Below are 13,711 nucleotides of genomic sequence, written 5' to 3'. Positions count from 1 at the left end.
CATAACACACATGATGATGAATGTTAAGTAGACTTATGGTGATCATTTTGCAATACATACAAATATTTAACCATTATGTCATACACCTGAAAATAATGCTATATTGCAATGAAATACAATAAAATAAAATAAGGTAGTTAGAAGAAAGCAAAAATTATAGCCTTGTCTTATGAAATAAATACAAAGATACCAAATAAATTATATTAAGTTGGTTTATATCAGAACTGTTAAATAGTTAAATATTAGAAAACCTAAAATGCAGCTCACTTCATATGAAATGCTGTTGCATATAATACACATCAAATTTAATCTACCACTAAGAAAGAAAAACTTTTCCATTCAAGTAGTTTAACAGACTATAATTGTAAGAAATATTTTCAAAAATGTTTAAGAATGTATTTAAATGCATAAAAAATGTATGTTAGAAAGACACTAAGTAGTAGTTAAAGTAAATCAGAAAAAATCTGATAATATATTCATTAATTAATTTTGACTGGAGGATAACTACTTTACAATATTGTGACTGTTTTCAGCATACATTTATTTAATTACATAATTTTATTTTTAATATAAATGTATTTATTTTAATTGGAGGCTAATTATTTTACAATATTATATTGGTTTTGTCACACACTGATATGAATCCACCACGGGTATACATGTATTCCCCATCCTGGACCCCTCCCACCTCCTTCCCCATCGAATCCCTCTGGGTCATCCCCGTGCACCAGCCCTGAGCATCCAGTATCATGCATCAAATCTGGAATGGCGATTCGTTCCACATATGATAATATACATGTTTCAATACCATTCTCCCAAAACATCCCACCCTCGCCCTCTCCCACAGACTCCAAAAGACTGTTCTATACATCTGTGTCTCTTTTGCTATCTCACATACAGGGTTATTGTTACCGTCTTTCTAAATTCCATTCAGTTTAGTTCAGTCACTCAGTCGTGTCTGAATCTTTGTGACCCCATTAATCACAGCATGCCAGGCCTCCCTGTCCATCACCAACTCCCAGAGGTCACTCAAACTCATGTCCATCGAGTCGGTGATGCATTCCAGCCATCACATCCTCTGTCGTCCCCTTCTCCTCCTGCCCCCAATCCCTCCCAGCATCAGGGTCTTTTCCAATGGGTCAACTCTTTGCATGAGGTGGCCAAAATATTGGAGTTTCAGCTTCAGCATCAGTCCTTCCAGTGAACACCCAGGACTGATCTCTTTTAGGATGGACTAGTTGGATCTCCTTACAGTCCAAGGGACTCTCAAGAGTCTTCTCCAACACCACAGTTCAAAAGCATCAATTCTTCGGCGCTCAGTCGTCTTCACAGTCCAACTCTCACATTCATACATGACCACTGGAAAAACCATAGCCTTGACTAGATGGACCTTTGTTGGCAAAGTAATGTCTCTGCTTTTTAATATGCTATCTAGGTTGGTCATAAATTTCCTTCCAAGGAGTGTCTTTAATTTCATGGCTGCAGTCACCATCTGCAGTGATTCTGGAGCCCCAAAAAATAAAGTCTGCCACTGTTTCCACTGTTTCCCCATCTATTTCCCATGAAGTGATGGGACCAGATGACATGATCTTAGTTTTCTGAATGTTGAGTTTTAAGCCAACTCTTTCACTCTCCTCTTTCACTAAAATCAAGAGGCTTTTTAGTTCCTCTTCACTTTCTGCCATAGGGTAGTGTCATCTGCATATCTGAGGTTACTGATATTTCTCCCGGCAATCTTGATTCTAGCTTGTGCTTCATCCAGACCAAGGTTTTTCATGATGTACTCTCCATATAATTCAAATAAGTAGGGTAACAATATACAACCTTGACGTACTCCTTTTCCTATTTGGAACCAGTCTGTTGTTCCATGTCCAGATCTAACTGTTGCTTCCTGACCTGCATACAGGTTTCTCAAGAGGCAGGTGAGGTGGTCTGGTATCCCCATCTCTTTAAGAATTTTCCACAGTTTATTATGATCCACGTAGTCAAAGGCTTTGGCATAGTCAATAAAGCAAAAATAGATGTTTTTCCTGGAACGTTTTCCTTTTTTGATGATCCAGGAGATGTTGGCAATTTGATCTCTGGTTTCTCTGCCTTTTCTAAAACCAGCTTGAACATCTGGAAGTTCATGGTTCACATATTGCTGAAGCCTGGCTTGGAGAATTTTGAGCATTATTTTACTAGCGTGAGAGATGAGTACAATTGTAGAGTAATTTGAGCATTCTTTGGCATTGCCTTTCTTTGGGATTGGAATGAAAACTGACCTTTTCCAGTCCTATGGCCACTGCTGAGTTTTCCAAATTTGCTGGCATATTGAGTGCAGTACTTTCACAACATCATCTTTCAGGATTTGAAATAGCTCAACTGGAATTCCATCACCTCCACTAGCTTTGTTAGTAGTGATGCTTTCTAAGGCCCACTTGACTTCACATTCCAGGATGTCTGGCTCTAGGTGAGTGATCACACCATCGTGATTATCTGGGTCATGAAGATCTTTTTTGTACAGTTCTTCTGTGTATTCTTGCCACCTCTTCTTAATATCTCCTGCTTCTGTTAGGTCCTTACCATTTCTGTCCTTTATCAAACCCAACTTGCATGAAATGTTCTCTTGGTATCTCTAATTTTGTTGAAGAGATCTCTAGTCTTTCCCATTTTGTTGTTTTCCTCTATTTCTTTGCATTGATCACTGAGGAAAGCTTTCTTATTTCTCCTTGCTATTCTTTGGAACTCTGCATTCAAATGGGAATATCTTTCCTTTTCTCCTTTGCTTTTTGCTCCTCTTCTTTTCACAGCTGTTTGTAAGGCCTCCTCAGACAGCCATTTTGCTTTTTTGTATTTCTTTTTCATGGGGATGGTCTTGATCCCTGTCTCCTGCTCAATGTCACAAACCTCCATCCATAGTTCATCAGGCCCTCTGTCTATCAGGTCTAGTCCCTTAAATCTATTTCTTACTTCCACTGTATCATCATAAGGGATTTGATTTAGGTCATACCTGAATGGTCTACTGGTTTTCCCTAGGTTCTTCAGTTTAAGAAAAGTGTATTAGAAAGCAAAGACATCACTTTGCCATGAAGGTCCATATTGTCGAAACTATGATTTTTGCAGTAGTCATGTATGGATGTGACAGTTGGACCATAAAGAAACCTGTGTGTCAAAGAATTGATGCTTTTGAATTCTGGTACTGGAGAAGACTCTAGAGAGTCCTGTGAACAGCATGGAGATCAAACCAGTCAATCCTAAAGGAAATCATTCCTGAATATTCATTGAAAGGACTGATGCTGCAGCTGAAGCTCCAATACCTTCGCCACCTGATGTGAATAACTGACTCATTGGAAAAGACCCTGATTTGGGAAAAGACTGAGGGCAGGAAGAGGACATAGAGGTTGAGGTGGTTAGATAGCATCACTGACTCAATGGACATGAACTTGAGCAAGTTCTGGGAGATAGAGGAGGACAGGGAAGCCTGGTATTCTGCCGTCCATGGGGTCACAAAGAGGCAAACATGACTTAGCAAATGAACAGCAGCAACAATAGGCTAAAAAATAGAAGTTCTGTTCAATTCAGTCACTCAATCATGTCCCACTTTTGGCCACCCTATGGACTGCAGCACGCCAGGCTTCCCTGTCCATCACCAATTCCCAGAGCTTACTCAAACTCACGTCCATCGAGTCGGTGATGCCATTCAACCATCTCATCCTCGTCATCCCCTTCTCCTCCTGCCTTCAATCATTCCCAGCACCAGGGTCTTTTCAAATGAGTCAGCTCTTTGCATCAGGTGGCCAAAGTACTGGAGTTTCAGCTTCAACATCAATCCTTCCAATGAATATTCAGGACTAATTTTCTTTAGGATGGACTGTTTGGATGTCCCTGCAGTCCAAGGGACTCTCAAGAGTCTTCTCCAACACCACAGTTCAAAAGGTTCAATTCTTCAGTACTCAGCTTTCTTTATAGTCCAACTCTCACATTCATATATGACTACTGGAAAAACCATAGACTTGACTAGATGGACACTTGTTGGCAAAGTAATGTCTCTGCTTTTTAATATGCTATCTAGGTTGGTCATAACTTTCCTTCCAAGGAATAAGCATCTTTTAATTTCATGGCTACTGTCACCGTCTGCAATGATTTTGGAGCCCCCCCAAAATAGTCTGCCACTGTTTGCACTGTTTCCCCATCTATTTACCATGAAGTGATGGGACCATATACCACGATCTTAGTTTTCTGAATGTTGAATTTTAAGCCAAAATTTTCACTCTCCTCTTTCACTTTCATCAAGAGTCTCTTGAGTTCTTCACTTTCTGCCATAAGGGTGGTGTCATCTGCATACTTGAGTTTACTGATATTTCTCCCAGCGATCTTGATTCCAGATTGGGCTTCATTCAGCCCAGTGTTTCTCATGATGTACTCTGCATATAAGTTAAATAAGCAGGGTAACAATATGCAGCCTTGACATACTCCTTTTCCTATTTGGAACCAGTCTGTTGTTCCATGTCCAGTTCTAACTGTTGCTTCCTGACCTGCATACAGGTTTCTCAAGAGTCAGGTCAAGTGGTCTGGTATTCCCATTTCTTTCAGAATTTTCCACAGTTTACTGTGATCCGCACAGTCCAAGGCTTTGGCATAGTCAATAAAGCAAAGTATATGTTTTTTCTGGAACTCTGTTGCTTTTTTGATGATCCAGGAGATGTTGGCAATTTGATCTCTGGTTCCTCTACCTTTTCTAACACCAGCTTGAACATCTGGAAGTTCACGTATTGTTGAAGCCTGGCATTGAAAATTTTGAGCATTACTTTACTAGTGAAAGGTTGTTGCTGAACGGCACAAAGACACTGGGATTCTCGGCCTCCGGAAGAGAAGAATTCAATCTGGGGCCAGAGACGAGGCTTGATAGCTCTGAGCTTTGTGTAATAAAGTTTTATTAAAGTATAACAGAGATAGAGAAGCCCTCTGACATAGACATCAGAAGGGGGCACAAGAGTACCCCCTTGCTAGCATTAGCAATGGAGTTATATACTGTCAAATAAGTTATTACAGTGAATCAAAAGAATGTCTGGAGGTTGTAAAGACCTCACCAGACCTACTCGCATAATTCACATTTTGAGATAGCAGAAGTAGCCAGAAGGTTTTTTTCCAGAGACTGTCCTCAAGCAGGATACATTATTGTTATATAATCCTAAGGAATGTAGAGGGGAAAAAAGAGTTTGTCCTTTCTTCCTCCTTGAGAATTCCAGACCTGTCTCTCCTTGGGGACCCTTAGACTTCCTATCAACCTGCCTAGGAAAGGGCTCTCTCACTAGCATCTGAGATGAGTGCAATTGTGCAGTAATTTGAGCATTCTTTGGCATTGCCTTTCTTTGGGATTGGAATGAAAACTGACCTTTTCTAGTCCTGCGGTCACTGCTGAGATTTCCAAATTTGCTAGCATATTGAAGGCAGCACTTTCACAACATCATCTCTTAAGATTTGAAATAGCTCAACTGGAATTCCATCACCTCCACTAACTTTGTTTGTAGTGATGCTTCCTAGGGCCCACTTGTCTTCACATTCCAGGATGTCTGGCTCTAGGTGAGTGATCACACCATCATGATTATCTGGGTCGTGAAGATATTTTTTGTACAGTTCTTCTGTGTATTCTTACCACCTCTTCTTAATACCTTCTGTTTCTGTTAGGTCCATACCATTTCTGTCCTTTATCAAACCCACCTTTGCATGAAATGTTCCCTTGGTATCTTTACTTTTCTTGACGAGATCTCTAGTCTTTCCCATTCTGTTGTTTTCCTCTATTCTTTTCACTGATCACTGAGGAAAGCTTTTTTTTTTTTTTTTTTAATCTCTCTTTGCTATTCTTTAGAAGTCTATATTTAATGGGTTTATCTTCCCTTTTCTCCTTTGCTTTTCACTTCTCTTCTTTTCACAGCTATTTGTAAGGTATCCTCAAACAGCCAATTTGCTTTTTTGCATTTCTTTTTCTTGGGGATGGTCTTGATCCCTGTCTCCTGTATAATGTCATGAACCTCTGTCCATAGTTCTTCAGTCACTCTCTCTATGAGATCTAGTTCCTTAAATCTATTTCTCACTTCCACTGTATAATCATAAGGGATTAGATTTAGGTCATATCTGAATGGTCTAGTGTTTTTTCCTACTTTCTTCAATTTAAGTCTGAATTTGGCAATAAGGAGATCATGCTCTGAACCACAGTCAGCTCCCAGTCTTATTTTTGCTGACAGTATAGAGCTTCTCCATCTTTGGTTGCAAAGAATATAATCAATCTGATTTTTGTTGATCATCTAGTGATGCACATCATATTAGTAAAGAAATGTTATATAAAATAAGTATAAAATAATTTAATATAAAGCAAATTTAAATAAATATAGGCAAGCCTTGTGTGTATAAAAACTACAACTTAATTGAACGGCAAAAGAAAAAGTTGAATAATCTGAGAGCTATATCATGCTAATATACCAAAATTCAATAGTTTAAACATGTCAGTTTTCCCAAAACTAATTTTAAATTTCAATGTAAATCTAACCTGAATCCCAAAGGAATGTTTTTTCTGAAATTTGATATCTGATCCTAATATGTGCATAGAATTCCAGAAGCCAAAGAAGATCAAGGATGATTTTAGCAAAAGAATTATAAAAAATTGCATACAGTGTTAGAGTCAAGATTTGCTATAAAGCAATAATAATTTTTAAAAACTCAGCAGAAGCAAGAAAAAACAATAGAATTAGATAGAGAAGATGGAAATAGTCTTGCATATAGACAAAAATTTGATATATGGCAGTAGTGTCATTACAAATCAGTGGGGAAAGTTGTGTGTCCCAGTGGATGATGCTAGGACAGTTGGCAAATGTCAGACTTATATGAGGAAAGGAAAACTAAACTTCTGAGGGAAAATATGAAATGATATCTTTGGGTAATATGAGTCACCAAAAGCAAAATACATGAGGAAAAACTCCAGATGTTTGACAAGAGGAAAACATAGGTCGTTTGTTTCATTTTAGCAAACTAAGGTATAGCATGATTTGCACAAAGGTCATTGAGGGTGCAGGACCACCCCCACATTTCACAGGAGGATTTTGAGTTATTAGAGAAGAAATGTGATGAATTCATACACACAATGTTAGGTAAGCATACCCTCGTTGGAGGTTAGGTGATGACTCAGTGAAAACTCAAGGCTCCTGGTTTTGTCAACCCACTGGTTTATCTTTTAAAGATTGACATTTTTAAAATCCAGATATGATTGTTGTGTATCAGATGAACATACAAGAAAAACTCAGGCGAAGAGTGTCACCTCTTTCTTATTCACCAGAAACCCTGTCAGGACTATCCTGTGTGTGATTGGGCTATGAAATCCACAAGGTCAAGAACTTGCCTTTACTCTGCTGAAAGTTTGAGCATGCTTTAGGATTAATCATGCTTTACACTAACTAATTAGGATTAATATAATGCTTTACATTAGTTAATTAATATAAACCCACTGCAATGAAGTCAATGTTTTGGTGAGATCATTCTCTAAGGGGCAGGAAAGGGGGTGGAGTCAAGTGGGATGGCTAGTCCAGGACAACTAAAGTGAATTGCATTTTACAGTAAGACCTTTGGTACTGTGAGGCTACAAGTGAAAAAGGAAGCATCATGCCTTTCAAAATGGTAAACCAACTTCCCGGACAATCCAGTGGTTAAGACTCCCAGCTCCCAGCGCTGGGGGCATAGGTGCAATCCCAGGTCAGGGAACTAAGATTTCACAGCCTGCAAGGCCATGTCCTCCCCCCAAAGAAACAGCACACACAGATAAATTTGGTGAATATGCATGGATAAGTGGTAAGATATGACATATGTGCATGAATGCTCTATAAAGTACTCTATAAAAAAGAAGGGATACCACTAAGCCAGGAACTTTATATTATTATAACTCATTTAATCATAAAAACATCCCTTAGAATAAGCATTCTTCTTCACAACTTAGAGGCAAGTAAATGAGGTTAATTGATGCTGCCCAAGCGGCCGAGAGGAGCTACTCCACGCCCGAGGTCAGGGCGGTGGCCGAGAGGAGCAACCCCACATCCAAGGAGCAGCAGCTGCGGGGATGCAGGAGGGCCGAAAGGAGCTATTCCAAGTTCAAGGTCAGAAGGGGCGGCCGTGAGGAGATACACCTCGTCCAAGATAAGGAGCAGCGGCTGCGCTTTGCTGGAGCAGCCGTGAAGAGATACCCCACGTCCAAGGTAAGAGAAACCCAAGTAAGATGGTAGGTGTTTTGGAAAGCATCAGAGGGCAGACACACTGAAACCATAATCACAGCCAATCTGATCACAGGACCACAGTCTTGTCTAACTCAATGAAACTAAGCCATGCCGTGTGGGGCCACCCAAGACAGACAGGTCATGGTGGAGAGGTCTGACACGAATGTGGTCCACTGGAGAAGGGAATGGCAAACCACTTCAGTATTCTTACCTTGAGAACCCCATGAACAGTATGAGAAGGCAAAATGATAGGATACTGAAAGAGGAACTCCCCAGGTCGGTAGGTGCCCAATATGCTACTGGAGATCAGTGGAGAAACAACTCCAAGAAGAATGAAGGGATGGAGCCAAAGCAAAAACAATACCCAGTTGTGGATGGGACTGGTGATAGGTCTGATGCTGTAAAGAGCAATATTGCATAGGAACCTGGAATGTTAGGTCCATGAATCAAGGCAAATTGGAAGTGGTCAAACAGGAGATGGCAAGAGTGAACGTTGACATTCTAGGAATCAGAGAACTAAAGTGGACTGGAATGGGTGAATTGAACTCAGATGACCATTATATCTACTATTGTGGTCAGGAATCCCTTAAAAGAAATGGAGTAGCCATCATGGTCAACAAAAGAGTCCAAAATGCAGTACTTGGATGCAATCTCAAAAATGACAGAATGATCTCTGTTCATTTCCAAGGCAAACCATTCAATATCACGGTATCCAAGCCTGTGCCCCAACCAGTAATGCTGAAGAAGCTGAAGTTGAATGGTTCTTTGAAGACCTACAAGACCTTTTAGAACTAACACCCCAAAAGAGATATTCTTTTCATTATAGGGGACTGGAATGCAAAAATAGGAAGTCAAGAAACACCTGGAGTAACAGACAAATTCGGCCTTGGAGTACGGAAAGAAGCAGGGTAAATGCTGATAGAGTTTTGCCAAGAGAATGCATTGATCATAGCAAACACCCTCTTCCAACAACACAAGAGGAGACTCTACACATGGACATCACCAGATGGTCAACACCAAAATCAGACTGATGATATTCTTTGCAGCCAAAGATGGAGAAGCTCTATATGGTCAGCAAAAACAAAACCGGGAGCTGACTGTGGCTCAGATCATGAACTCCTTATTGCCAAATTCAGACTTAAATTGAAGAAAGTAGTGAAAACCACTAGACCATTCAGGTATGACCTAAATCAAATCCCTTATGGTTAAATAGTGGAAGTGAGAAATAGATTTAAGGGACTAGATCTGATAGACAGACTGCCTGGTAAACTATGGATGGAGGTTCATGACATTGTACAGGAGACAGGGATCAAGACCATCCCCATGGAAAAGCAATGTAAAAAAGCAAAATGGCTGTCTGAGGAGGCCTTACAAATAGCTGTGAAAAGAAGAGAAGTGAAAAGCAAAGGAGAAAATGAAAGATATTCCCATTTGAATGCAGAGTTCCAAAGAATAGCAAGGCGAGATAAAAAAGCCTTCCTCAGCGATCACTGCAAAAAAAAAAAGAGGAAAGCAACAGAATGGGAAAGAGTAGAGATCTCTTCAAGAAAATTAGAAATACCAAGGGAACATTTCATGCAAAGATGGGATCAATAAAGGACAGAAATGTTATGGACCTAACAGAAGCAGAAGATATTAAGAAGAGGTGGCAAGAATACACAGAAGAACTGTACAAAAAAGATCTTCATGACCCAGATAATCACAATGGTGTGATCACTCACCTAGAGCCAGACATCCTGGAATTCGAAGTCAAGTGGGCCTTAGGAAGCATCACTATGAAGAGTCAGACATGACTGAGTGAATGAACTGAACTGAACTGAACTGAACTGAGGGAAACTAGTGAAGGATTTTGGTACAAAAACCTGTACTTTCTCCTTTTTGTCCTCAGTCTCACCTCCTCATGGAAGTAGGTGGAGCTGGAAAAAATTGGAAAACTTTTGGAAAGTGTCTGGAGGCCTTGAAAAATGCACAGGATTGCAGGTGGCATTTACAGCAGGGATCTGAGAGAAAGACTACCACCCATTGTGTGTGTGGTTAGCAGACAGACACTAGTCCCACTTGAAGACAGGAAGGAGTGAGCTCCGCTGCCTCAAAGACCCAGCCTAAGGCTAAGTGCAGCAAATGCAGCTTCTCCCCAGGCTGAGGTCAGCACTTACAACTGATGTTCATTCAGCTTGATACAGACGATATTTGATTCTCCCTCTCCAATTAAACTCTGCAATTCTATCAGTCATGGGTATCACTTTGTCATAACAAATATACAATTAAGTTTCTATATATTGACACTAGTTTGTAATGTAAAAGGGGATCATTTATACTGGTAAATAGGGAAAAAAAGCAAACAAAGGACTCTTCCTTCTCCTGGTTCAAGCTTTTATCTTATTTTTGCACACTTTTTCTTTTCAGATAAAATGTGTTTGAATTGCCATCTTTCACAGGGAATAAGTTGGACTCCTTAAAATGTTGTTCCCAAACAGTGCATGTACTGTGGTTGGGTGGTCATCCCCCACGTTATACACATCCCTGGAGCTCCCCAACAACTACAAGTCTTGACCCAGCTCTCATCCATGATTCAAGGGGTTCTCCAAAACCCTGCCCTCTCCAAGGCAGAAAGTTGCAGGATTCCTCCAATCAAACACACAGAACAAGAATCCCTTTGCTCTTGCTAACAACCCCGTCCCCACTCCTGTAGTCCCAGGCTTTTGCTCTGGGTTCCACAAGAAGTGAAATATGGAACCATTCTAAAATACTGCTACTGGCCCAAGGAGGGAACGAGATAGAAACCAAGTCTTGGGGGTGACTTGGGGTGGAGCATGTGTGTCCAGGTGAGAAAGGGCATTTTGAGAAGGTTTATGAACTAATTGTCGAACTAAGGTAGCAGTTAGGCCAACAAATGGACAGTAGGTCTTCTGAAGAAAGTTTGATCCCAGGGAAGGAAAGATGGGGAAGCAGGCACATGATATGGCCATGCCAAGGAGGAAGCCCAGGTCAGGGCAGCTGGGCAAGATGTGTCAGTGTTGTAGGATTGTGGGGGATGGGGTACATACAGATAAGGTGCCCTGGAGAGAGGAGGGAGTTTATAGAAGTAGCGTTTCTGCTCCTGTGCCACTGGTTTGTCTTTAATCAAAACCTCATTTCCATCCTTTTCTTGGAGTTTCCACCAGTCTTGAAACAAAACATATGTGCGTGCATACACACAGACACACACAGACACACAGACACACACACCAACTGTTCTAAGCATTATAGACCTCCACACAAATTGCTAAAGGCTCTGTAAGAGAAGGAAAGGCAACCCACTCCAGTATTCTCACCTAGAGAATCCCAAGGACAGAGGGGCCTGGTGGACTGTTGTCCATAAGGTCTCACAGAGTCAGACACAACTGAAGCAACTTATGCCAGGGAAGGAAATGTCAACCCACTCCAGTATTCTTGCCTGGAGAATCCCAGGGACAGAGGAGCCTGGTGGGCTGCCATCTATGGGATCGCACAGAGTCAAACACAACTGAAGTGACTTAGCATGCAAGCATGCTGTAGGGGAGGAAGCTGAGGCCCTTTAGCCTCAGTCACTAGCCTAACACTTTGGGGGTAATAAATTGTTATTGGAGAGGAAATTTTCTTCTACCCTTCTGGGTTCTTCTGGCTGGTCTAAGAACTAAATTGACATGACACAAATTAGCAGAAGATAACCAAACAAAGTTTAATAACATGTTGTCTTCGATACACATTGCAGAGGGCTTCCCTAGTGGTTCAGCAGTGAAGAATCTACTTGCAATCCAGGAGACATGGATTCAACCCCTGGGTCAGGCAGATCCTCTGGAGGAGGACATAGCAAGCCTGGAGAATCCCATGGATAGAGAAGCCTGGCAGGCTACAATCCACAGGGTTGCAAAGAGCTGGACATGACAGAAGTGACTTAGCATGCACACACACACGGAAGAAACACAGGAAAACTGAATAATTCACCAAAATGGTTGAAATCCTCACCTTAAAAATCATCCATGGCTAAAGACAGAAAAGAATGTTGGGTCAGGGGTTTGGATTGTGGTTGTTCAGTCACTAAATCATGACTGAATCTCTGCAATCCTGTGGTCTGCAGTAAGCCAGGCTCGCTTGTCCTTCACTATTTCCCAGAGTTTGCTGTGATTCATGTTCATTGAGTCAGTGATGCTATCTAACCACCTCATCCTCTGCCACCCTCTTCTCCTTTTGTCTTCAATCTTTCCCAGCATCAAAGTATTTTCCAATGAAAAGAAAAGGGGTTTGGGACTTTGACATAAAAATAGAAAAACAAATGTTTGATAAACAAATGTTTACTGGGTCATCAGATACAGTGGGACACAGAGAGCACTCAACAAACAGACTTTGCTGAGTTCCTCCCAGTCTGCACACCTAGTTCATATTATAGTCACCCTATGCTGATAACTCACTTCCTGGAATAGGTCCTCAAGGTATATTCTCCTAGGCTTTAGGGAGGAGTTTAAAGTTTCTTCCAGAGTTTTTGGGCTTTGATTGCTCTCAGTTTGAAATAACTCACATGCCATAGTGACATTTGGAGTGGCAGCTTTTTCTACCATCCACTGTCTTCAGTCACTCTGTTTCTCCTAAGAATCTTATCCTCTGCATCCCTACTCTCTCCCTCTGTGCTGGCAGAGAATCTGGCTTCTGTCACCATGAACCAGAGCTCCAGCCTGAAGCTGCCCCTCTCAGCTGGCTTATCAAAAATGCTTACCAATTAGGATTGCCAAGCCAACCACCTAGGAGACCCTGTGTCTATCCATCTATGACAATCTAGCTTGTATTTCACTTTGCTTCTATCAGACCGGGGCAGAAAGTGAAGGTGAAAGTCATTCAGTCATGTCTGACTCTTTGCGATCCCATGGACTATACAGTCGATGGAATTCTCCAAGCCAGAATACTGGGGTGGGTAGCCTTTCCCTTCTCCAGGGGATCTTCCCCACCCAGGGAGCAAACCTAGGTCTCCTGCATTGCAGGCGGAGTCTTTACCAGCTGAGCCTCAAGAGAAGCCCAAGAATACTGGAGTGGGTAGCCTATCCCTTCTCCAGCACAACTTCCCAACCCAGGAATCTAACCAGGGTTTCCTGCATTGCAGGCAGATTCTTTACCAACTGAGCTAGCTTGCTGCAAGCAAACTCCTGAAGTAATTCTGGAGTTTCAGAATCACTCTTCAGACTAGAGGATCTGGGAGAATTGCCTTGCAGGAATTTAAGAAGAGGGTTAGGAGATCTGTCCTTAAATATTTATAAAGTTACAGGCAAGTCACAAAAGATATAAACCTCAGTTTCCTTGGCTGCTGAATGGAGATAATAAACAGTTGCATTCCCAAAACTGGAAAGTGAGTAGGATGTGTAGGACATTTCTCTTTAGAAAAACCAGACAATGTCATGGGGGTGGGAACCACGGGATTTGCTAATGATGCCCTGTGTCTAATCCACATGGGATTTGCACCA

At 41.3% G+C, this 13,711-nt stretch overlaps 1 long non-coding RNA gene across 1 annotated transcript in view; it reads left to right on the top strand.

Moving 5' to 3' along the window:
• The first annotated feature begins 2,148 nt into the window (after positions 1–2,148).
• Positions 2,149–13,711, top strand: part of LOC122688201 — a 31,101-nt gene continuing 19,538 nt past the window's right edge. Inside the window, exon 1 of the long non-coding RNA XR_006339389.1 lies at positions 2,149–2,204. This is a non-coding gene — a long non-coding RNA (uncharacterized LOC122688201). The remainder of the gene's footprint in view (positions 2,205–13,711) is intronic.

The sequence above is a fragment of the Cervus elaphus genome, chromosome 33 (genome assembly GCF_910594005.1).
Source record: "Cervus elaphus chromosome 33, mCerEla1.1, whole genome shotgun sequence".
Classification (NCBI taxonomy): domain Eukaryota; kingdom Metazoa; phylum Chordata; class Mammalia; order Artiodactyla; family Cervidae; genus Cervus; species Cervus elaphus.
The sequence above is the reverse complement of the archived record's forward strand: the minus strand, read 5'-3'. Positions and strand labels throughout refer to the sequence as shown.